General features: G+C 38.3%; 1 pseudogene across 1 annotated transcript in view; it reads right to left on the bottom strand.

Annotated features, from left to right (window-relative positions):
• Positions 1–2,049: 2,049 nt before the first annotated feature.
• The window catches only part of LOC145799008 (protein NPG1-like), a 53,910-nt pseudogene continuing 28,380 nt past the window's right edge, over positions 2,050–27,579 (bottom strand). The window contains exons 4-5 of the transcript XR_014340917.1: positions 8,198–8,345; positions 2,050–2,369 (exon numbers count right to left, since the gene is read on the bottom strand). The product of XR_014340917.1 is annotated as a protein NPG1-like (transcript). The remainder of the gene's footprint in view (positions 2,370–8,197; positions 8,346–27,579) is intronic.

Below are 27,579 nucleotides of genomic sequence, written 5' to 3'. Positions count from 1 at the left end.
AACCTCAATGTGGACAATGAGAGAGAGAGGTGCGAAGCTCGGACATGATAGATGTGAGATAACTATGACGTGAGAGGAGTGGGGCAGTTGCTGGTTGTAGTGATCTCATTTTTGCGGTGGCTGTCACTTTGAGATGGTCTCTTTTTTGGCTTGTGTCTGTTGTATTGTTAAGTGATGAAGTGTAGTGTTGGAATAAGTGTTTGATTTCTCTCTCAAGTCTTTCCGAAGGACATGGCAGAGAAGTTTGAAGACGTCTACTATAAAATGTTGGAGATAAGAAAAGTTGGAGCCCATAACGTTGATCACACTTGAAACTCGAATTTTTTTTTTTTAATGTAAAAGCGATTTTTGTGAAACCGTTATTGATTTTAATTAATTAAATTTTAAATATAACTTAATTAAAATTGACTTTTTAAAAGTATGTTTCTATATTAAATTATTATTATTATTTTAATTAATTTTATACAGTAAAATAGGGTTTTTGAAAAACCGATTTCTAGAAAATGGCTTTAAAAAAGTCAATTTATCTTATAATGAGAAGGAAAAAAGAAAAGAAAAGGAAGATAAAAGTCCACCATAGATTGGAAATAAAGTTGTGGCAGTACCTCTGTGAGAAATTAGCCCAACTGGATGTTTTCGGCTCACCCGGACCGAGGGGCTCAAACACATATGTGAGGAAAGTTTTAAAAAAAAAAAAAAAAAAAAAAGCAAACAATGGATATTGCGTGTCATTACTTGTCTAGTATTTTTTTGGAGTTAATATATTACTAACTCACTTTAATTAGGAAGGTAGCATGCATACAAAATGATAATCCACACACTTTGTCTACTAAAATTACCTCATAAACGACACAACATTTTATTGCAGAGTTTTTAATCAATTTCCAATTTTAAGAAGCTAATGATAGCCATATTTTTATATTATGTTTTGTTTATTGTATAATATAATATGTAATTATTATGTACAAAATTATAATATAAACACTATCAATTTAAATTTTTCCTACTAATTAATGTGGCTTTCAATAATACTATTATTAGTGTCATATCAATAAATAAATTTAAAAATATATATTAATTTCTATAGCATTACTTTTGTTATATTGATAACAAATAAAATAGAAAAAATTAGTAAAATCTTTTCAAACCCAAGCCTATGAGTGCTCTACTTTAAAAAAAAAAAAAAAAAAATACACTTCACAAATAAGGTCCATAAATTTTAAAATTTTGAAGAAAAGAAAATTCCTCATCATATTTTTTTCCCCTTTTAGTTTTATGATCATTTCTTAATTTTTACTCACTTCGATTCTCGCTAGTTCATATTTTTCATAATTTATTTTTTCTTTATTTATATCTTCAACAATGAGCATGCTTTGATCTAACAATAGATATTTTAGTTGGACGTTATGCGAGATCTCTTACATACAATCATTTACCTTTTTCAAATTAGTAAAAGCTTGTCAAATAAACACATTATTATGTTGTTTTTCAGTCATTGGAAAATTGCATGTTTTCTTTGCTTATTTGGCTATCACAATCATCGCATCATAACACAAGTGGTTAAATTGGAATCTTGCAATGTTTTTCAACAGTCATTCCAAAACTTCATTTACCTACGTGAAACTCTAAGATAGGTTCATCATAAATAAACAGTTAACAATAACTGAAAAATAATTACTCAAGTTGAACAACAAACATTACAAAGTGAGCAACAAGGCAAGATACATTGTTACAAGCTCCAATAAGTTGTAGACAATGCATCCATCCTATAATCAAAAATTCAAAATCGATAGCATAGATCCACTAAACCATGCTTTCTAATTATATTCTACATCAAGCTCAAATTTTAGTTTCCTCTTTTTTTTTCTTTCTTATTGTATTTTATTTTATTATCACATGATAAATATGCAACAAAAAAATAAAAACAATTTCCAAACTAGCAAATGTACTGCATCCTGTAAACCCTCTACAAGCATTGGTCTACAAGGACTAAGCTGGAGAATGAATGATAACAGAACTGAAGGTTTGAACCTTTTATTGATCGATCAGTCAAAAAATAGAGCTGAAGCTTTCGATTGGATCAGATTCTTCAAGCATCGAGGCTGCCTGGAAGCAATCTATTGCATCGCTTATCCGTCCATCATCCCTGTGAACCAATCCCAAGTAATACCAAGCCATGCGATTCGTAGGTTCTATCTTCAATGCATCTGAGAGTAAGCATCTTGCCACCGGTGATACCTTTGACCCCATCTTTGACAATACTCCACCAATCAAGATCTTGCTGGGCACATGACTCGGTTCCAATAAAAGAGCATTAATAAAAGCAGCCAAAGTTTTGTTCATGTCTCTCTGTGCTTCGCCTATAATACCTAACAAAGATATAAAGCAATACAAGAACTTTCATTCTCTTCTGAATTTAGAATTTAGACGTTTAATTATGATTATGAAAGATGGATCATAAATGTGATACAATACCAAATACTTTATAAACAAATACCTTCCAACCAACCATTCATTAATTTTTCAAGACACCAACTTGGCCCCATGATACATTATTAAAATGAACTAGATAGAACAAGTTTGATGATATACCATACTTGCCTATTTTATTGACTATGAGAATGCTTCTTACATGCATGAGTTTTTTCCCCACGAATGTACATTAACAAACGACCAATGTGTATTCACATGAATTAAGTTTTTGGGTAAATTACAATTAACTCCCCTAAGGCTTGTTGCCATTGCACTAGTACCCCTGAGGTTTTGGAAGTTACATTTTCCTCCCTAAGGTTTTGAGTAAAGGGGGATTTAGTCCTAGCCCCTCACTATCTAATTTCTCTTTCAAAAGGACAAGAATTATATAAGTACTTTCAAAACCCCCTGATATTTTAAAACTTGTTTCTTTTACTATATTACTCTCATATCTATCAGCTCTCCTATTAAAGCATTTTCACTATGTATTTCAGAGTAAAATTTTACTCTGTATGAAAGTAAAATTTTACTCTGTATAAAAGTAAAATTTTACTATGAATGAGAGTAAAATTTTACACTCTGAAACTAAAAGTAAAATTTTACTCTGTATGAAAGTAAAATTTTACTCTGTATAAAGTAAAATTTTACTATGAATGAGAGTAAAATTTTACATTCTGAAACTAAAAGTAAAATTTTACTCTGTATAAAAGTAAAATTTTACTCTGAAAAATAAGTAAACTGTAAGATTCTGAAGCTAAAAGTAAAATTTTACTTTGTATAAAAGTAAAATTGTACTTTGGTTCTGTCAAATGAAAAAAACAGAGCAATAGAACCATTCTATCAAATGAAATTTGATGTTTACTCTGAAAAATCGATGGAACTTTGAGCTTTGAGCTTTGAGCTTTGAATCAGGCCTATAATCCTTGAATCAATCAATGTTTACTTTAAAAAACATTGAATCATGCCTATAATCCTTGAATCAGGCCTATAATCTGAAAATTTTAGAGAAATCTCAATTTTTCATACTCCGGTTCTTTAGATTTTTCAGATTTTTAAAACTTTGAGCTTTCAAAAATCTATATATTCGAATTCAAATCTCAAAACACACAAACACACACACACACACACATATATATATTACAGATAGGAATATGTAGATATATATATATATATATATATTCGAATTCAAATCTCAAAACACATATATATTCGAATTCAAATCTCAAAACACACAAACACACACACACACACACACACACACATATATATATATATATGTATCAGCGCGATTTGCAAGTTCTCTATAGCTCCGACCATGGAGGAAGCTAGGATTAGAAGAGAGAGACGAGATAGAAGATGAACAATTGAAGGAGAGTTGACAAGATGTAGAGAGAGATCGTCGGAGCTTAGGAATGACACAGCTCCAGCCATGGAGGAAGCTAGGGTTAGAAGTGAGAGACGAGAGAGAAGATAAATTTTGTATCTAGATTGTGTATATGTGAGGATATAATAGTCTTATAAAATATTTAAATAATAAATTTTGTCCTTTATGCAAGATTTTATAATTATGAGGGGGTTTAGAAAGTATAATTTTTTTCTTAGTCCTTCTAACAATGAAAGAAAGGTAAAGGGGGTTTATAGCCAAATTTCCCTTGAGTAAATTGTTAGCAAATAAATCTTTCAAAAAACCAATTTTGACTCTAATGTTTAACCCAACACTACATCTCACAGTACTTCCCTCAAACACCTACCAAGCATATTCAAAGCACCAACACTATCTGTCATAGCTATTCCATCAAACACCTAGCAAGCATGTTCAAATCACCCATACAATTGAGAGACATATGCCTCACCTCCACCACCTCACCTATATATACGTATATGCATACACACAAGCACAGTGAATCAAAAGATTCAAACAATCTACTCACAATGAGAGAGAGAGAGAAGAAGAAGAAGAAGAAAATTTTGAGATACAAATGAGCTTAAGCATCAATAGAAATCCATAATTTTAATAAAATATCTATACCTCGCCCTGCCCCTTAGGTCTTTAATCCAATTCCAACAACAAATTCTAACATGTATTATGCAAAGTCAAACCCCAAATTCCCTTTATTTCAAATATTTTTTGTCCAGATGCAAGCTGATGCTCTTTTTTTTCCTTCCCTTTTTATTTTATCTTATAGATATTATTAATAATTTGTAAATGGAATTATCAGTCTTATAATTGTATGGATATGTAATTCCAGCCCCTCCCTCATACATAAAACACAAAGTAGTAGTCCTCCCATGTCCCTATCCTTGTCTATTTTTCTTCAAAGTTTGCCATGCTGACACGACCATAATTGATCATACCATCTCCCTGCCCCAGTCTATTACTTTTGAGCCATGTGTACAAGATAAGGCACATGTGAAGGTTAAGGCACCTAAAATTTTTACGTGTGAAACTAATGTCATTTTATTAAAATTTTACAGTAACTATAATTTACCATTCAAGATGTCTCAAAATCACCAAGAAGTACAAGCACAGTTACATGCCGGTATGTCATGGTTCATTTTGTTTCTGTATGATGATTACATGTATGAAATACCATCTAACATTGTTACAACTAAAGATGGAGTTTAACTCTATTCATGTTGTCAAATGCATGAATAGAAATCCACCACTTGTACGCCTAGTTGAAGAAGATGCAGATCAATAAATGATTCAGACAGGTCTTCACCTCAATAGGTTATGAGAAATATGCCAGAAGACATTAAGATTCCAAACCAAACTAAACCAAACCACATCAAGCCTTAAGTCCCATCAAATAGGGTCGGCTACATGAATCCTTCTTCTTCACGCGGCCTTATCAAAGGCCATGTCGTTAGTCAAATTAAGTAGATTCATATCTCTATTTACAATGCTAGCCAATGTTAATCTAGGCCTATCCCATTCCCTAACACTCCCATCTACCGTTACAACATCGCATCTCTTCACTACTGCCTCTGTTGGTCTCCTTTGAATGTAACCAAACCATCTACATCGATTCTCTCAACTTATCTTCTATCGGTACCACTCCTATCCATTCCCGAATACACTCATTCCTAATTCTGTCCTATCTTGTCTAGTCTTGCCACACATCCACCTTAGCATCCTCATCTCAGCCACACTCATCTTATGTACATGTTATTTCTTGGTTGCCCAACACTCTGTCCCATACAACATCACTGGTCTAATAGCCGTTCTATAGAACTTACCTTTTAGTCTAGTGGGTATTTGTTTATCGCACAGTATCCCAGACGCACTTCTCCACGTACACCATCCCGCCTTAATCCTATGGGCCACATCCGCATCAATCTCCTCCGTTATGATAATCGATCCTAAATAACGAAAATGTTCACTCTTAGGCAGTTCTTAGTTCTCAATCTTCACTTCTCCTATGCTTTGATTGTTATTATTACTAAATTTACACTCCATATACTCTGTCTTAGTTCTACTTATCCGAAATCCTTTAGATTCAAGAGTTTTTCTCCAAATCTTTAACTTTGTGTTAACTCCTTCTCTAGTCTCATCCATTAGCACAATATCGTCCACAAAAAGCATACACCATGGCACGTCAGCCTAAATATTTCTTGTTAACTCATCCATAATTAAAGTAAAAAGATAAGGACTTAACGTTGATCCTTGGTGTAACCTTACAGTGATACCAAATTCATTTGTCTCTCCAACAAGCAATCTAATAGTGGTCATCACCCCTTCATACATGTCTCTAATCACATCAATGTAACCTTTTGTCACTCCTTTCTTCTCTAACACCCACCATATTATATCCCGGGACACTCTATCATATGCTTTCTCAAGGTCGATAAACACCATATGAATGTCTCTTTTCTTTTCTCTATACTTTTCTATTACTCTCCTCAAAAGATAAATCGCTTCCATTGTTGACCTACCATACATAAATCCAAATTGATTTTCTGACACATTTGTTGTATCTCGCAATCAGCATTCCATCACCCTCTCTTACACTTTCATTATATGACACATTAGTTTGATTCCTCTATAGTTGTTGTAATTCTAGACATCTCCTTTATTCTTATAGATTGGCACTAAAATACTCTTCCTCCACTCATCTGGCATGTTCCTAGTCAACAACATTTTGCTAAACAACCTAGTAAACCAAGCAACCCTTTTTTTACCCAAACACTTCCAAGCTTCAATAGGGATATCATCGGGTCCTAAAGCATTATTTGATTTCATCTTCTTAAGGGCAATCTCCACTTCAAAGTTCCTAATCCCGTGATAGAACCTATTTGGTTGTATTACTGGCTATTTCTTCCCCTATTACCGTACCTCCATGTTCCTCATTTAATAGTTTCTCAAAATAGTTATTCCATCTTTCCTTAATCTCTTCATCCTAAACCAATACCTTAGAATCCTCACTCTTGATACACTTAACTTGATTAAAATCTCTTGTTTTCCTCTTCCTTATTTTAGCAAGTTTGTATACCCTCTTCTCTCTCTCCTTACTATCTAGTCTAGTGTATAGGTCATTATAAGCTTTCAACTTAGCGTCTCACTACTTTTTTGACCTCCTTATTAGCCCATCTATAGCTCTTAAAGTTTTCCTCAGTTATATCCTTTTGCTACTTTTTAAAGCACTCTTTTTTTACCTTAACTACCGCTTGAACCTCTTCCCTCCACCACCAAGTTTCCCTAGAGCTGGGTCTCGTCCTTTCGACTCTCCAAGCACTTCCCTTGAGATTCTCCTCATACAATTGGCCATCGAGTTCCACGTTGTGTTAGCATCATCTTCCAAGTCCCAAGTATCTTCCTTATCCATTCTATTATTAAATATTTCTAGTTTATCCCCTTTTAGGTCCCACCATCTCGTCCTACGATGGCCACCATCCTTCCTAGCTTGGTATTGCCCTCTAAAACATAAATCTAGTACTAAAATCCTATGTTGAGAGGCCAAGCTCTCTCTAGGAATCACCTTACAATCATTGCATTTTAGGCGGTCCCCTTTTCTCACTAAGAAGTAATCTATTTGGCTCTTAACTGACCCACTCTTAAAGGTTATCAAATGCTCCTCCCTCTTCTTATACATAGTATTTGCCACCACCAGGTCAGAAGCCAATACAAAATCTAAGATACTCTCTCCAGCCTCATTTCTGTCACCAAAACCGTATCCACCATGCACCCTTGCATAGCCTAATTAATCTATGCTTACATGGCCATTAAAATCTCCACCTATAGCCAGGTTCTCTCCTACGGGTATCTCCTGTAAGATCTCATCCATTTGCTCCCAAAAATCCCTCTTAGTTTGATCATCTAATCCTACTTGAGGGGTGTATGCATTAATAACGTTCACTATATTCCCTCCAACAGCTAGTTTAACTAACATAATCTTATCCCCTTTTCCTAATGACCGCCACTACATTCTCCACAAGCCTCCACACAATAAAAAAAATACGGTATCTTCTTCCTGTCATGTATCACTTCACTTAAACTATGATCTATCATGTCTTAATTCCTCAATTTCTAAAATACATAACAGCAGATTCCAACCCTTTAGAATAGGCTGATTTGTTTTGTAGTTTAAAGCACTTCCCAAATGTAGAAAACAAGAACCATGCAGGCAAATTATTCAGGAAGTAGCAAATTAGAAAACAAAGAACATATTAAGAAATACACCCTCCAAATATTCGCCATTGCAGTATATAAAGTTTCATGTCTTACCTTCTATGTGCAGTGTTTCAGCAGAGTACTCATTGAGCTCTTTAGCTTTCCCCAAGCATATCTCTGCATCCTTCCAATGTGAAAGCCTAGAGTATAACTTCGCAAGACCATGCCAAACTTCAAACTCATTAACTTTATCATCCTCAATCTATCATAAAGGAGGAGTATTAATTTTTTGAATAGCTACAAAAGAGAAATGCCATTAAAAGAAAAAATATAAAGTACAAGGACAATAACAAGATATTGTCCAACAGAAAGAAGAAAAAAAAATTTGCAGCTAGCATACAACTCTCGAATCTCTGCTAATAAGAGATAACGGAATCCCTTTAAAAGGTGTCGAAATAGACACTCAAAAGGAAGTCAAATATCCTCAGAACAATGTCATTGGTATTAAGTTTCTTGTGAACAATAAATTAGGAAGAAAAAAAAAACTATGACTTTAAGGGGTATATTCTCTTCCCAAATTATTTTATGGGGATAAAAAATGGAAAATTATGATCATCAATAAACCAAACCAACCAAGCCTTAAATCCCATCAAATAGGATCGGTTACATGAATCCTTCTTCTCCACTCGGCTCTATCAAAGGTCATTTCGTTAGTCAAATTAAGTATATTCATATCTCTATTTACTACGCTAGCCAACGTCAATCTAGGTCTACCCCGTTCCCTAACACTTCCACCTGCTATCATTGCATCGCATCTCTTTATTACTGGTTCTGTTGGTCTCCGTTGAAAATGACAAAACCATTTCAATCTATTCTCTCTTAACTTATCTTCTATGGGTGCTACTCTTACCCATTCTCGAATATACTCATTCCTAATTCTATCATTCCTAGTCTTGCCACACATCCACATTAGCATCCTCATCTCAACAATACTCATCTTATCTACATGTTTCTTAGTTGCCCAACACTCAGTCTCATACAACATAGTTGGTCTAATAGTCGTTCTATAGAACTTTCCTTTTAATCTAGTGGGTACTCGTTTATTGCACAGTATCACAGACGCATTTCTCCACTTAACCCACCCCGCCTTAATTCTATGAATCGCATCCGCTCCAATCTCCATCGCCGTTGTAATAATCAATCCTAAATAACAAAAATGTTCACTCTTCAGTAGTTCTTGGTTCTCAATCTTCACTTTTTCTCTGTTTTCATTATTATTGTTACTAAATTTACACTCCATGTACTCTGTCTTAGTTCTGCTTATCTGAAATCCTTTAGATTCAAGTGGTTCTCTTCAAATCTTCAACTTTGTGTTAACTCCTTCTCTAGTCTCATCCATTAGCACAATATCATCTACAAAAAGCATACACCATGGCACGTCATCCTGAATATTTCTCGTCAACTCAGCCATAACTAAAGCAAAAAGATAAGGACTTAAGGTTGATCCTTGGTATAACCCTACAGTGATTGGAAATTCATTTGTTTCAGCAGGCGATCTAATAGTGGTCACCACCCCTTTATACATGTCCCTAATCATATCAATGTAACGTTTTGTCACCCCTTTCTTCTCTAACACTTACCAGATTATATCTCAAGGTACTCTATTATATGCTTTCTCAAGATCAACAAAAACCATATGAATGTCTATTTTCTTTTCTCTATACTTTTCTATTACTCTCTTCAAAAGACAAATTGCTTCCATAGTTGACCTACCAAGCATAGACCCAAATTGATTCTCTGATGCCTCTATTATATCTCGCAATCGACGTTTCATCACTCTCTCTCACACTTTCATTATATGACACATTAGCTTGATTCCTCTATAGTTGTTGCAATTCTGGATATCTTCTTTATTCTTATAGATGGGTACTAAAATACTCTTCCTCCACTCATCTGGCATGTTCCTAGTCAACAAAATCTTGCTAAATAACCTAGTCAACCAAGCAACCCCCTTCTTACGCAAACACTTCCATACTTCAATAGGTATATCATCAGGTCCTAAAACCTTATTTGATTTCATCTTCTTAAGTGCAGTCTCTACTTCAAAGTTCTTAATCATGTGATAGAACCTATAGTGTTTGTTTTCCTTATTACTAGCTATTTCCTCCTCTATTGACCTACCTCCTTGTGACAACCCTCACCACGGTTTACTGATAGTACCACTGATTACTGTTAAACTGTGACTGAACATGATTAAGTAACTAATTTGACTGACATTCTGAACTAATTGATTGAGTGTATTAGTTTAAACGCATTTCTATCTGTTTGACTGTTAATTGATCTGTTCATGTTTTAAGTGTCGAACTGTGAATTGAAGGCCTTATCGGCGGCCGAATCTGAAATCGATTAGTGTTTCATGATTATTAGAATTTATGTGATTTTATGGTATGTTTAATTGAAATTTGATTTGGTATGATTGAATTGGATTAAATAATGTTAAATTACATTAGTTGGCTTATTTACCAAAATGCCATTAAGTGGACTTTGCTAGACCAATTGTTTCGTCTTGATTTACATGTGTTGGTTACATCTTTTGTTCATCTTTGAGAGACCAAACCGACTAGAGAGAGAGAGAGAGAGAGAGAGTTAGGGGAGCTTTGGTTTCATCAAGAATTGCTTGGAAATTTAGAGGAATTGAAGGATAATTGCAAAAATTGAGCTTCTCTTCTTGAACTTGAAGACTTAAGGTAGAGTTTTTGCCTTCTTGTTTATGAATTAAGTTGGTTCTTGCATGGTTTTGAAGAATGTTGAAGTCTAGAGCCAAGTTATGGCTTAAAATGTTGAATTAAGGCTTAAATCATGCATGCATGTTTACATTCTTGAATTTTGAGGTTATTTTCTTAGAATCCTCACATGCATATCCATATTTGGGTTATAGTTCATGAATTCATCATGTTTTGGAAGGATTGGCTCATTTGATCAAGTATTTGAAGCTTTGATTTCAATTGAATACTTGCATGTCTTATGTTCATCATGTTCATGTAGTTTTGTTTGGAAATGGGTTCAATTGAACTACCTTTGGGCTTTGATTTTGCAAATTGATCTTTAAAACATGTCATAATATGAGTTTTAAAGTGTTTTCCAGAAAGTTAGCCCAAAATGATCGAATTTGATGCTTTAAATGTTGAGTTTCATGCTTGGAGACAAATCTAGAAATTTCAGATTTTGGATCCACGCTCAAGCGAGGAACTTCACGCTCGAGCGTACACTCTGAGTTCATGCAGTCCACTCGAGCGAGTATAGTAACGCTCGAGCGTCAAATGCGTGTATCCAGTACTTTGCATGTGTTTACAGTCCGCTCGAGTGAGGGAATGCACGCTCGAGAGAGGACTTGTGTCTTATGCTCGAGCGGGGGTTGAGCGCCCGTCGAGCGTGAATTTCATGCATCCAGTACTTTTGCAGTCCGCTCGAGCGAGGAAAGTCACGTTCGAGCGGAGATCCTTTGTCTGCATGTCCGCTCGAGCGTAGAAAGCCACACTCGAGCGAGACCCCTGTTTTCTAAAAATTCTGAAAAGTGTTTTAAAGTGTATCTTTACATTCTCATTTCATCCTAGGCATTCCTAGACCTTGCTTAAGGCATCTTAATGAGGATATTGATGTAGAACCACATCGAGTCAAGATAGGGACTGAGTCATTGATTCCCAAGTGTGTAACTTAGTGTGTGTTCGTTCTATAACTGTGTAGGGTTGGCATCCGAGAACGCTCACTAGCCTATCTGTAACCCAGAACTCTGTGAGTAATAATGTTGTAAAGATATATTCAATCATGAATATTTTCTGAATGATCAACTGTACTGCTTTCTGAAATGATATTTCTTACTGAATGAATGCTTGTCTTATTTGTGAACTGTATTCGTGGCATCCATAGCAATTTACTGTTACTGTACTGTACTGTTACTGTCACAAAGATCTCTGTCGGTTCCCATGTTTGGAACCTCTACTGTTTACTGCTATGATGGCCATCAACTGACTGTTCGGTCTGTTAAGACCTACTGTACTGTTTTGCTATGGGATGTACCACATACGACTGCTATGACTGAATGACTGATATACTGTTATAACTGACTGTTTTAAATACTAAAAGGACATTCATTCTTAACCTCTTTACGCATATGTTATTCATTGGGCTTTAGCTTACTGTTTATATATATATGTAGGTGTCCAGGCATCGGATCGGAGTTAGGAGCGTTGGGTTTAACTCCCTTTTTGTCCAGCCAACCACTGTGCCTCACTGAGAGGTTTCAAGTCCTGCAAGCTAGGGCTTTTTGGGGTGTTTTAGATTCATCTTGTCTGTCTCTGTTTTTGTATAGACTGACTGTACCTGTACTGTACTGTTCTAATAGGGATTAGGTCCCTGTCCTGGATGATTGTATATGTATGTACATACTGCTTTTGTTCTGCATGTGAATATGTATGAAAAGTCTTTTTGCATACAGATTGTCACAGCTCATTGGACATCTTTTATTACTGTTTTGGCTTTCGCCAGCCCCTGTACTCTGTATTACTGTTATTACTGTTAAGCAGGCCTTCGGTAATCACGGATTATTGGCCGGTTACGGTGCTAAACCCATATGGGCGGGTTTGGGTCGTGACACTCCTTGTTTCTCATTTAACAGCTTCTCAAAATAGTTCTTTTACCTCTCCTTAATCTCTTCATTCTTTACCAATACCTTAGAATCCTCACTCTTGATGCACTTAACATGATTAAAATCTCTTGTTTTCTTCTCTCTTATCTTAGCAAGGTTGTATACCTTCTTCTCTCCCTCCTTATTTTCTAGTCTAGTGTATAGGTTATTATAAGCTTTCAACTTAGCCTCTCCCACTACTTTCTTGACCTCCTTAGAGCATCCACAATGGACACACTAAGCTGTGTGTTAGTGTCAGGTGCCAAGTTTTGGCTAGCTGAGGGTGTTGTTTGGGGCTACAATGGAGCTGTTAACGTGTGTGTTAGTGTGAAATGTTAATACGTGTGTTAACTGCAGTGAGCGTTTTAGCCAGCGAAGTAGAGAGCGAATGTGTGTGTAGGACGTCCCCCCGGACGTTCGACCGGAAGTCCCCCCGAACTTCCGACTCCGAATCCTTCAAGAAAAGAAAAAAAAAATTGGTTTTACTAGTTGACCGGCCGGACATCTGGCCGGTTGACCGGTCAACGGCAATTTTATTTTTTTTTTTACTTGTTGGGATTTTTTTTTGGACATGAAATTTAATTTTGGGCTTGAAATTTTTGGTTAAACTAAATTATTTATTTATTTTATTTATTATATATACATATATATTTTTAACACACGCCTTAACACACCTCTTAACACATCCATTGTACCACCATTCATTCACTATTCACTCACCAAATTAACAAACTCTTAACACATATTTTTGAGTCCCACTTTTAACACTCTTTGTCATATAACACACTTTAACACATCCATTGTGGATGCCCTTATTAGCCAATCTATAGGTCTTAAGGTTTTTCTCAGTTCTATTTTTCTGCCACCTTTTAAAGGACTCTTTTTTCGTCTTAACTACTGCTTGAATCTCCTCCCTCCACCACCAAGTTTCCCTAGAGTTGGGTCTCTTTCCTTTCGACTCTCAAAGAACTTCTCTTGAGATTCTCCTCATACAATTGGCCATCGAGTTCCATATAGTGTTAGCATCATCTTCCAAATCCCAAGTACCTTCTTTATCCATTCTATTCTTAAATACTTATAGTTTATTCCCTTTTAAGTCCCACCATCTCGTCCTACGATGCCCATTATCCCTCTTAGCTTGGTATTTCCCTTTAGAGTATAAATTTAGTATCAAAATCCTCTATTGAGACGTTATGCTCTCTCTAGGAATCACCTTACAGTTACTATATTTTAAACGGTTCACTTTTTTCACTAAAAAGTAATCTATTTGGCTCTTAACTGACCCACTCTTAAAGGTTATGTGAGAATAATATTAGTATAGTAAATATTATTATGTGAATATTTTAGATTATGTTAGGTTGTGTGAATATTTTGATTTAGGTTTATTCTTTCCTATTTAGGATTGGTTTAGAATTAACATATTATTACGATGATGAGTGTGCCTTCTACCATCAACGAGGCCATTGGAAATATTACTGTCCCAAGAAGGGATGCCTGCTTGCCTCATTGCTTCAGCAGTCTCAGAATCAGTTTCGTGTTCCTCCCAACGCTTCGACTGTATCTGCTCCAGCTTCTGATCCTAACTTGGCTTCCTTGAGTGCTCAAATTAGTCAGCTTCAACATATACTATCTACCTCCCAGCCATCCTCGTCTGTTTCTATTGTTTCCTCTCTTTATTTAGGTTTGCTTGGGTCTTCTTCAAGTATCTCTTCGTCTGTCTGGATTTTTGACTCTAGTGCCTCTCCTCATATGACTCCTCATCTCTCCTTACTTTAGAATTGTACTCCCCATCCCTTTCTTATTACTGTTAATACTGCTAATGGGTCTGGTATGTATGTTATATCTGTTAGGTCTGTCCTACCGTCTGCTATGTCCGCTTTCTCTATTCCATCTGTCTTATATGTTCCTCAATTATCTGTTAGTTTATTATCTACTAATCAACTTGACGCCTCTGGTTTTGATGTTATCTTTTCTTCTTCTATCTGTTCTGTGCAGAATCGGATGTCCAAGTAGCAAATTGGGATAGGCCATGGAGTTGGAGACCTCTATATGATGGAAAACTTGCATCTGCCTATGACTACCTCTCCGACTGTCTTTTCTTCTTTTTAGTTAGATTCTCTGTCATGTCCTTTCTATTTGTGGCATTCCAGATTAGGGCATTTGTCTGCTGACCACTTATGATCTTTAGCTCAGTCAAGTATATTGGGTAAAATTTCTCCTAGTCAACTTACTGAGTGTCGGGTGTAAACTTGCCAAAATGACTGCCTTACTTCTCCATAAAAGTACTTTTATATCTGATACACCATTTTCTTTAGTTCATACTGATGTCTGGGATCTTTCTCCTGTTCTCACTAAAAAGGGTTCAGCATACTATGTTTCATTTTCTGATGATTGCACTCGTTATACTTAGGTTTTTCTTATGACTCATAAGGCTGATTTCTACCAAATATACAGTACTTTTCAGTCTATGGTCACTACATAGTTTGGGTCTACTATTAAATTGTTACAGTCTAACTTGGGTGGGGAATATTTTAAAACTAAGTTTTGTGAGTATTTGACCAATTTGGGTACCATTCACCAAACTTCCTATACTGATACACCTGTCCAAAATGGTCGAGTTGAGCTTAAACACCATCATCTTCTTGAGACAGCTAGGTCTCTCATTCTCTCTGCCTCTGTTCCGACTCCATTTTGGAGTGAGGCAGTTCTTACCGCTGCTATCCTTCTCAACCATATGCCTATTCCCATTCTCTCTGGTCGATCTCTTTATGAGGCTCTGTTTTCTCAACTTCCCAATTACTCCCTTCTTTGTGTGTTTAAGTCTGCTTGTTTTGTCCTTTTACCCCATAAAGATAGAACCAAACTTAGTGTCCGATCTGTCATGTGTGTCTTTTTGGGTTACAGTCTCACTCAGAAAGGTTATCGCTGTTATGACCTGTTTCCCGTCGCCTTTATGTCTCATGCCATGTTACCTTTCTCGAACGTCTACCTTTCTAGAACGTCTACCTTACTTTCAACTTCCTCCTCTTACAACCCCAATTTCTAAAAAGGATTTTTTTTATATTGATCTATTTCTTAGTTGCACGAAGCGGGAGCGGGGGCAGGGGCAGGAGCGGGAGCGAGAGCGAGGAAGCTTGAGCCGATAGAAGTTTCTTAGGTTGGGAGCGCCTTGGGGAGCGGTAATATATATATATATAAATATATTAATACACATTAGAAGTTTTTTTTATAAATTTTTTTATTTTAATACACATTAAATATTTTATTTATTTATTATATTTTTTGAATAATGTATTATTGTTAATTTATTTTTTTATTTTAAATTGATATATATTATAAATAAAAAATTACAATAAATAAGGAATAATAAATTATGTTAAAATAAACAAAAAGAAAAATTAGATATTTTATTTTATAATTTTTTTATTATATATGATTTTATTTTATAATTTTTTTATTCTATATGTTAATGTTTAGGATATTGAGAATATTAAAAATATAAAAAAATAAATAAAAGATGTAAAATGGTTTTTTTATTACTAAAAACAAAAAAAGGTAAAAAAAATAAAGTAAAGAATAAAAGAGGGAGAGAGAGACAACAACGAAGAGAGAGAGAGAGGAGTCGAATAGAGGGGAGGAACAAGAGAGACGAACAGAGAGAGAGAAGACAAAGACGAAGATGAACACAGAAAGAGAGAGAGATACGAAGGACGAACGAGACGACAACGAAGAGCATCGAACAGAGGAAGAGAGAGAGAGAGAGAGTCAAAGAAGATAAACAGGTTCGACTTCGACGATGAAAAGAGGGAGAGAGATAGTCGAACACACATAGATTGGAAGAACATACCTTGATCTAGTCTCGATTAGGGCTTCAACAGGTTTTTTCCCTTTCCCTTTCTCTTTCTTTGTCTTCAATGGGTTAGGGTTTCTATTTGTTTTCTCTTTCTCTGTCTTCAATGGGTTAGGACTTCTCTCTGTCTGGGTTTCTGAGTTGTTTTATTTCCACCAAAGATCCCATCTTGGACAGGATTGCGTTTCTCTCTCTACAGAAACGCGATTCTTACACGTTTCTTTCTAAGAAATGCGGAATCGCGTTTCTTACGAAGATTTGTCACCTGGTTGCACGATTCCTGTAACTAAGATCTATTTCCTTTTGAGGTCCCTCTGAATGAGTACATATCTACTATTCCTCATGAGCTTGTTCCCTCTCCTGCTCATACCACCCCTTCTGATGAGTCCCTCTCCACTGACCCCCACGAGTCTCTTCTCTCTTCTCCTCCTCTTGCTCCTCTTTCTTCCCCATCTGCTCCTCCTCTTCCATTGTTAGTCTATTCTCGTCGCAAGACTCTCCCTCCACTAGTTGTCTCTGCCCCTGTTGCTGATCCTTCTACTTCTGACGACTTTGATCTTGCTAACCGTAAATATCCCCTTCGCATCTGTAAATAGGTCGAAAAACTTGGTTTTGCTAAAACATGCTTTTCTCCTTCATATTGTACATTTTTGTCTGCTATTCACTATTTCTCAGAACCTTAGTCTTACAAGGAGGCCTGTCAGGATCCTCATTGGATTTAAGCTATAGAGGATGAGTTGTCTGCTCTATAGAAAACTAGTACTTGGGAGTTGGTTCCTTTGCCTGCTGGTAAGAATCTAGTTCACTGCAAATGGGTTTACAAAATCAAGACTCATTCTGATGGTTATCTTGAGCGCTACAAAGCTCGTCTAGTTGTCAAAGGTTTCTCCCAAGAGTATGGTATTTATTATGACGAGACTTCTACTCCTGTTGCCAATATGACTACTGTACGTACTTTGATCTTTGTCGTTGCTGTTTGTTCTTGGCCTCTTTATCAGATGGATGTTAAGAATGTTTTTCTTAATGGCCATCTCATTGAGGAGATTTACATGCGTCCTTTCCCTAGCCTTCCCTATTCCTCTGGACATGTTTATCGTCTTCAGCGTGCTCTGTATGGTCTGAAGCAGTCTCTTCGTGTTTGGTATGATCGCTTTCAGACTACCGTTACTGAGCTTGGGTTTTATCCTTTTGCTTTCGACTCTGCTTTGTTTCTAAGACATACCTCGGCTAGTTTTGTTGCTCTCTTACTATATATGGATGATATGATCATCACTAGCTTTGACTCTTCTGCTATCTCTGAGGTCAAGCAACATCTCTTCCGCACCTTTAAAATGAAGGATCTAGGTCCATTGCGGTATTTTCTTGGTATTGAGGTAGCTTCTTCTCCTAAAAGCTACTTTCTGTCTCAGGCTAAATATGCAAATAAGGTTATTCACCGTGCCGGCCTTACTGACACTAATATTTCTGATACCCTCATTGAGCTTCATGTAGAGCTTAACAATAGTGATGGTGTTCCTCTAGATAATCCTACTTTATATCGCGAGCTTGTGAGTTGCTTAGTCCAGTGTTGTTAGAGGCGCGCCTAAGCACTCGCCGAAGCGAGGCTATTGCACTTCATAGGGTTTGAAGCGAGGTGATATGGAGAGGCGAGGTTGAGGCAAGTGAAACGAGACTTAGGCGATCAAGCGCAAGGCGAAACAAAGCGTCGCTTCTTGCTTCTAAGATCTGGGCCCTTCATTTTTCCTGATTTTGTGTTATTTGTGGACATGCATTACACCTTAGAATTGCTTTATACTATTTATTGAGTGTAAAACCCTAGTTTCTGGGGGTATTGAAAGGAGAGAGACGAAAAGCAAAGATAAAAAGCAGGGAAAGAGGAGAGGAGAGAAACGAACTTGGTCCTGCTTCGTCTTCTTCTTCGACATCGTTCTACTTCTTTTTTCTCTCTTCCTGCTTCGTCTTCTCCCTCTTCTCTTCTTTTCGTCTTTCCTGCTTTGTCTGTTTTTTTTGTTCTTCTCTTCTTCTTCTTTCCTTTATTTCATCTCTCAGTAGATTTTTTTTTTCCTTTTGTCTTTTTATTCACTGTTTTTTTTTTCTTCTTTTTTCCGCTGTGGTTCTGGGTTTTTTTTTCTTCCATGAGTCTTGTTTTGTTTCTCTTCTATTTATTTTGCTAAAAAAAATTTCAATTAATTTTACTAAATTGATTTTACAATTGTATAATTATTTTGCTGAAAAATATTATACAGACTAATAAATTTTATAACATTGTCTTACTAATTAATATGTCATGTACTAATAAAAATTTAAAATATAATTCACTTTAATAATAAGATAAGTGTCACATTATTGAATAAAAAGAATAATAAAAATTATTAAACCGTTGCATTGATTTTTGATTAAAGAAGGGGAAAGAATTATTTGGGATGGTTGATTGCTTTGATGTTTGATGTTTTTTATGAATATTTAGTATTTAGAATGTTAGATTTGTTGGATATTTTGTGTTGTTTAAGGATATTTAGTATTTAGAATGATAAATGCATGATAGTTCTTGAAGATATTTATGTTTTTGTCTAAACTATTTATTTTAAAAAAATATATCCTTTGTGTTCGCCTTGATTCGATGAAGCCCTCGCCTCGCGCTTAGGTGTTAGGAGACCTTGTCGCCTCAGTTCGCTTTTCGCCTTAAAAAACACTGGCTTAGTTTATTTAATTGTCCATTTCCTGATCTTACCTATGATGTTCATGTGGTTAGCCAGTTCGTTTCTACTCCTCGTTCTACACATTGGACTGTTTTGGTTCGCATTCTTCACTATCTTCGGGATACTATATTTCAAGACTTACTATTGTCTTCTACTTCTTCCTTGGATTTGGTGGCCTATGTTGATGCTGATTGGGTTGGTGATGCTAATGATCGTAAATCCACTTTTGGTTTCTATCTGTTTCTTGGCAATTCCTTGATGTTTTGGAAAAGCAAGAAACAAATTATTGTTGCCCATTCTACTGCCGAAACTAAGTACCATGCTATGGCTCATGCTATTGCTGAAGTTGTCTGACTTCATTGTCTCCTATCTAATTTGGGCATCCCTCAATCCTCTCCGACCTCTCTCTACTACGACAACCGAAGTGCTATTCAGATTGCCCATAACACAGTCTTTCATGAACGGACGAAGCATATTGAGATTGATTGTCACTTTGTCCGTCAGCATCTGCAGTCTGGCTCTATCTCGCTTCCTTTCGTTTCTTCGACTCTGCAACTTGTTGACTTCTTTACCAAAACTCACACCACTGCTCGGTTTCAGTTTCTTCTTGGCAAACTCTCAGTGTTTTCTGCCCAAACATCTTGAGTTTGAGCGGGTGTAACAAGCCCGCGGGGGACCTCGCTACAGCTCGGACTCGATTTGCGTCACGGTTCTAAGTCTGAACCAAAGAGTCCAAATCCGGCAAATCGTTTTAAGAAAAACAAATTTTTGAAAGAAGTGCCAAACATGGACTGCTTTGCCAGATACAGAGTCGCCATCTAAATATTTTATTTTGGGAAATTTAGGAAACCCTGACTCGGTGCCAAAGGCCACGTGTCCGTCATCACCAAAGTTGCCTCGGCTCAGGAACTTGGGTACGATTGGGGAAGGTCACTTCGTGAGCACCCCCGCTCGCCCGGTCAGAGACCGGCCTCTACTAACCATGATATCTATTTTTGAAAACATTGTATGTTCTTATTCCGGTTATTAGCCTAGATTACTATGTGATGCGTACAGCATACAAGTATAGACTGGGTCGCCTGAATTGGAACAAAACATTTCATGTTCGTTTGTTTGAAAATGGTTTGGTGGTGCTACCCGCAAGTAGGCTAAGACGTGGATTTGCCACCCTCAGGTGGGCTTAGAAAACATGATTTTGCCACTATCTAGTGGGCTTAAAACTCACAGTTGATGAATTGCTCCAATCCAAATAACCCAACCTTCACCCACAGGCATTCAAGCAGTTATATCACATAAGCATATAGTCTCATGGTAAGCATGCTATTCATGGCAGTCACTAACACGCATGCAAGGATGCTAAAGCATAAAACTTACCGAGTACTCCAAGCCAAAACAGAAACTAATTAGAAATCCATGCATGATCCTAATTATACAGAAATGCCTAATGCAACACATGCAAAAGTGCAACTATAGCAGGCTCGGCTATTCTAAACATGGCATATGAAATGCTACAACTATCATGTATTCAATTTGGAATTGAAAATACAATGCAGTTAGTATGATGCGCCGAGCCCGGTGCATGCAATACAGATGAATGAATGCAAACATGCTGTCATACTGTATGCTAATTGAAATATGCCCTAATCTAACCATCATAAGCGGATAAATAAAAGGGAGAAAGACGTGGGGTTGGAAGACATACAACACACACACGCACACTTATTACAGTTATGCCCTCGCGCAGAGGGTCCGAATAAATAATACAGTCCCAAATGAAAGAATAGTACAGTCCAAATATTACAGTCCGAAAAATATACAAATTCCTACTTAATTAACAAATTAACTAAGAAAGCTGTAAAACTGGCGTGCAAGCCAGGGACTGCCTCGCTTCTGATGAATGATGTATGTTAGGCTACTTTGTGCGGAAATCCACCGGGATGCCCCAATTAGCCTCTGTTTAGCAGTTATTCTTGGAAAGCGTGCCAGACTCCGAAAAATTACTGATTCTTTATTTTGCTGCAACAGAGAGCAGGAAAGGGGCATGGCAATGTATTTTCACAGATATATGCATGCCTCGATCCTCGTGCCACCAATCACGCATATCGAGACATGATGGCCGAGGAGTCGAATTGCACAATTTAATATGTGATGAATGCACATGAAAACACAACAAGACCTAACTCCATCATGGATGATCCGGAGTGTCGGTGACTGGGGAACTGAGATACGTTCCGTCACTCGGAGTACGGAACATACCTCGTTTCCCGTGCCCGGGCTAACTCCTATCCCGAACACGATGCAATATGCATGATATGCATGAATGCAACTAAGATACAGCCGAGCATGCACAATGCTATGAAAATGAGATGTCTCGAAATGTGTGCACACGGGCACGCAAACCGAGAAAAATGACTGAATGCGATCTAAGATACAACCTTGTATGCACTATGCTTGTAAAAATGAGATGCCTCGAAATGCGTGCACACGGACACGCAAATCGAGAAAATGACATACGCAATACAAATGACATGGAAATATGATATGAGCTTACACTAACATGAGAGTGCCTCAGCCACACTCACATAAGAGGCCGATAGATGAAAATGAAGTGCCTCGAAATGCGTGCACACGGGCACGCAAACCGAGGCAATGGTATACGCAATGCAATGGCATGGAAATGTTATATAGAATGCAACATGAACTTATACTAACATGAGAGAGCCTCAGCCACACTCATATAAGAAGCCGATGGATGAAAATGAAGTGCCTCGAAATGCGTGCACACGGGCACGCAAACCGAGACAATGGCATACGCAATGCAATGGCATGGAAAATGATATGCAAGCATGCTAATGGATTGTCAGCAATAAAATGTGGGGGGAAAACAGCCCCGAAATGAGGCGAAAACACACCCGATGCATGGAATCTCTCTCGAAATGCAAATTAGGCGCATAGAATGAACTACAGCTATACAAAGCATGCATAATTGGTACATGAGATGAAAAGACAGAAGCAAGGCAGCCTCAAAATAAGCATTTTTACAGTACAAATCATGGCCAAACAGCAAGCAAAGATAGGGCAACAATGGCATGCAAAAAAATGGCCCTAAACATGAGATTATGAAGCAACTCACAGCTGCTAACTCCAAATAGGTTAGGGCCCTTTAACAACATTGAAGAGGGGCAAAAAATAAGCCACTTTACAGAACTGTAAAAACCCTAAAAACAAACATAGATATGGCTAAGCTCTTATGCAAGAAAAAGGGCCAAAAGGTGGCCAAAGAGGCAAGTGGTATATGAAAAGCCCAAACAGAAAAATTCCCTTCTACAACATTGAAGAGGGACCAAAAATATGCACATTTACAGAACTGTAAAAACCCCAAAACAGTATACAAACATGCTAGAAATGCAATGCAAAATGAGGCTCAAAAGTGGCTATAACACAAAGTATACAAAATATTCATCAAATAACCAAAGACCCTTAATGAAACATGAATAATGGGCCAAAATAAGACTATTTTTAGTTCTATAAAATGACCAAAAACCGAAGCATGATAGGCTGCCAAAACATGCAAGAAAAGGGGACCAAGGAGGGATATAACATGAAGTAGCATATAGAGGTCCCAAACCATGAAAGGCCATTAATAAAACATGAAGAATGGACCAAAATACGACTATTTTCAGTGCTGTAAAATGACCAAAAATGGAAGCATAATAGGCTGCCAAAGCATGCAAGAATGGAACCCAAAAGAGAATATAAAGGCAAGTATAGCATGGAGGTCCCAAACCATGAAAGGCCCTTAATAAAACATGAATAATGGACCAAAATAAGACTATTTTTAGTACTGTAAAAAGGCCAAAAACCGAAGCATAATAGGCTGCCAAAGCATGCAAGAAAATAGCATTTAAGGAAGATATTGAAGCAAGTGCAAGATGGGGGGCTCAAACAGGGTTGAGCCCTTAAGAAAAAGTGAAAAAGAGCTCAAAAGAAGGCCACTTTCAGTTATGGCTGGAGCTCAAAGCAAAAATAATATATGGTTAAGAAATGTTGGAAAAATAAGCTCAAAAAGGGGGAAATGGCAACTCACCCTTGTAGACCAATCTTTGGTTGCTTCTTGGACCAAGTTGCAGCACCTTTAGCCTCTGAGAAGCCCTCCTTGTTGCTGGAAATGGAGTGGTGGTGATGGTGTTAGGTGGTAGTGAAGAAAAGGGGATGAAACTTGGGTGTTTTAGGGTAGAAATGAGAGAAGGAGAGGGGATCTAATGCAAGAAGCTTAATGGAATTTTTTGTAACCTCTCATACAAATGCTGGCCCCTGGTTATATGGAACAAAAAGAGGGTGTAAAGGTGGGGAAAAGGAGGCAAGTTTTCCCCTAAAAAATATCCCCCGGATTGAGATATTTTCTAGGGGATACAGCTATACAGCTGTAAAGTGTGTTTTGTGAGGAACATGGCCGGCTGGTTTTTGGACTTGCAGGTGGCCGGCCGGCCACCCCCCCTAGCCGGCCGGCTAGGGGTCAAAAGGGTCAAGTTCAGTTAGTGGCCGGCCACCACAAAAAGATGGCCTCCCAGGTCCCCTAATCACAACCCTGTGGTTCGAATTTGGAAACTCTAAAACAGGAGGGAGAACAAGCCATTTTTAGGAGGGGTTCAAAAGGTTCAATTGGATTTTCTGGCCGGCCATGAACTTTTAGGGTCCTCCCATGTGTGTACATCACAAATATGTGGTTCAAAGTTCAAGAAAGTGGCCCAAGGGTGTTCAACATTGGCTCGGAAGGAGGGGTTCAAAAGGTTCAATTGGATTTTCTGGCCGGCCATGAACTTTTAGGGTCCTCCCATGTGTGTACATCACAAATATGTGGTTCAAAGTTCAAGAAAAAGGGCCCAGGTTGTTCAACATTAGCTCGGAAGTGAGAAAAACGGGCGTCGGAGGGCGCCGGAGGAGCAAAAACTGGTTGTTGAAACAATTGCTGGCCTCCCACCCTTCTACGGCCTTCTCGGTGATAAAACAGAGGTACCTGCCAAAAATGAACAAAAAACGATGCAAAACGAATGCTCGGGGGCCAAAATGCGCAGTTCGAGGCCCCGAAAATTGCCTAGTAAGCACCGAACGTGGCATTCGGGCACGAAGTGGGTCTCTCAGACCCCAATGTCCCTCAAAAGGGAGTAAATAAGAAGTATGCCGAAAATCAGAGCAAACGGAGATGGTTAGGCGGTCCCGAACCGAGGCACATGGCCAACTGTCCCGAAAAACCAGAAACCAGGCTCCGAAATGGGCAAAATGGCCTACGGCCACCAAATGTAGCCCACGGCCACTGAGAGATGGTCTACGGGACCTCTCCCTCCCCTCAGGAAAAGAAACAGCGAAAACCGAGCCTGGTTCGCAAACCGAGGCAAAGCATAAAAGAGGGTTCGGAAGTCCGGAGGCAGGGCTCACGGCCGCGACTCTGAAACTTCTGAACGAGCACATTATGTAATATCACCAAGCACTCAATCGGTGACGTCTGAGTCTTAAGGTCGGTCAAAAATGGGGTGTCTACAGTAGCCCCTCTTTGACAGAACTCGGAAGTCACAAGTGACGGGAGTGAATGTCAAAGCCCGGAGACGACCCATTTTTGACAAGGCCGAAGACTTAGACAAACGTACAAAGTAAACAGAGATGTGCTCGCAGGCAGGGGGGCAAAATGCAAAGCGATGTGTAAGAAGCCGAACATAACTCAATGATCATGCAAATGCAGCAAGCTGTAATGAAGCAAGTATTCGCAAATAGATGCAACAGTTTTAAGCAAGAATGCAAAGCAACAACTACATTTCATGCAGTTAAGAATGCGGAGAATTGTTCAATTCTCGTCGCGTCTCACACGGAGAAGATACGATACCTGCGCGATTCGTCTGGTCGCACCAGCCTCAAATGAACCGTACATACAATATCGTGCCTGTAAAAGAGAGAAATTCAACAAGCACAATATGCTAACAACATATATTCAATGTGATCCCGAAAGTTTGACACACGCAGTGCCGGCGAGTGAATGCATCGTGATGCGAGAAAGGAAAGTGCGTGACAACGCATGCTCAAGCACAGAGGTATGGCAATATCAAGAAATGTGCATAATAATGCAAGTATGCTCATGAGAATGCAAGTTATGTGCATGATAGTGCAAAACGAGCATAAATCATGGTGCCCGTTTGTTACGAAATGACGAGCAAGGAAACGCGTGTTTCGGCGAAGGCGACTTCGATGACGGCCTTCGATTCAATTTCCTGGAAAGACTACAACATATTCAAAAGGATACATCTTGATTTTGATGAATAATGATGAGACACATGTCAGAACTTGAAGCTGAAGTTCCGGCGGAGCAATTTCGCGACCGGAAGTGTACTTTTCTTGAACTTTTTCAGGTCCCGGGAACTCCAATCTTCCTCAAAATTTGCAGGGAGCTAGGTGAGCCTGTGAGGGACATGGCCGGCTAGTTTTATGAGGGATGAGAGCTGGCCGGCTGGTTTTACAAAAAGAGAATGGCTGGCCGGCCGATTTTCCAAAAAGGAAATGGCTGGCCGGCTGGAAAAGGTGGCCGGCCGGCCATCTGCCCAAATCCGAGGGCATTTTGGTCCTTTCACCTCCTTTCTTCATGCTCCCTTATCCAAAGACTTTGAGCCTGTAAATGCAGCGGAGATCTTCTCTTCTCTTGCCTCCTACACCACTTTCTTCTCCAGATCTGAGTTCCATACGCGTTTTCCAACGCCCCACGCAAGTTGTTTTCGCAAAAATATTCAGTTTCAAGCACTTTGTACTGATTAAATTTTGGTTTCGGAGCTTCTTTTCTCATTTTCGACACTTGAGGTGAGTTTGTCTCAATATTTGGAAGATTTTCTCGGGAGTTAACTTTTATTGACTTTTTATTTCCCGAGAGTTGACTTTTGTTGACTTTTTCCAATTTTGGCTCATTTTGGCTCATTTTTTGCTCCTTTTGCAGATTTTCTGAAAATGGCGGGTCACTCTCCTCATGGTGGAGGTTTTCCAGGTGCTGGGGATGATTTTGATCCCATGACTTTGCCCCCGAGGGTCCGACCTTTTATTCCCGGGAGGTACGCTCCGCCAGCACATGTCCTTCCTCGTGCCGTTTTTCGTCATTTCACTGATTTTGATGAGCGAGCACCTGGGGATCTACTTCTCCGAGAGCCAGAGCATCACCTCTCCCATGAGGCCCGAGAGGTATTTACTTCATTTTCTGCATTTTTCGTACATTTCGTGCCTTTGCCATGCTTGAACACACAGTTTAGCTTATGACATAGTACTTTATTTGCATCCTGAATATGTAGCTTAAACACTTGAATTTCTGAACACTCGGCTCATTAATTGATTGCGAACGCACAGCACACATTAGTTAAGAAATGAACACACGGCTCACACTCTGATTTGTCGAACACACAGCCCGAATTAAAATGGTGAACATATAGCACTCACTGACTTAGAGTAGAACGCACAGCCCAAACTCCGATTTTCTGAACACGCAGCCCAGATTGATAGTGAACACGCAGCCCACACTAATTGAGAGTTGAACACGCAGCCCAAACTTAAATTTCCTGAACACGCAGCCCAGATTGATAGTGAACACGCAGCCCACACTAGTTGAAAGTTGAACACGCAGCCCAAACTTAAATTTCCTGAACACGCAGCCCAGATTGATAGTGAACACGCAGCCCACACTGATTGAAAGTTGAACACGCAACCCAAACTTAAATTTCCTGAACACGCAGCCCAGATTGATAGTGAACACGCAGCCCACACTAGTTGAAAGTTGAACACGCAGCCCAAACTTAAATTTCCTGAACACGCAGCCCAGATTGATAGTGAACACGCAGCCCACACTAGTTGAAAGTTGAACATGCAGCCCAAACTTAAATTTCCTGAACACGCAGTCCAGATTGATAGTGAACACGCAGCTCACACTTTAATTTTCTGAACACGCAGCCCAGATTGATAGTGAACACGCAGTCCACACTGATTGAAGTCGAACACGCAGTTCATTCATTTCATTGGCACACAGCTCATTCATTTCATTGGCACACAGCTCATTCATTTTATTGGCACACAGCTCATTCATTTTATACTGACACATGTATTCATTCTGAATGCAGGTTGGTTCTCGTAGTGTACGGGGGTATGGCTCCACCGCCGCGCAGGATTGGTACGTTGAGCTCCCGGAGGCTGTCCGGGATTTAGTAGACTTGGCAGGGTTCGGGGCCTTCTGCATTGGATTGTC

Source organism: Camellia sinensis, chromosome 9 (assembly GCF_055761805.1).
Source record: "Camellia sinensis isolate YWXY chromosome 9, ASM5576180v1, whole genome shotgun sequence".
NCBI classification, from domain to species: domain Eukaryota; kingdom Viridiplantae; phylum Streptophyta; class Magnoliopsida; order Ericales; family Theaceae; genus Camellia; species Camellia sinensis.
The sequence above is the reverse complement of the archived record's forward strand: the minus strand, read 5'-3'. Positions and strand labels throughout refer to the sequence as shown.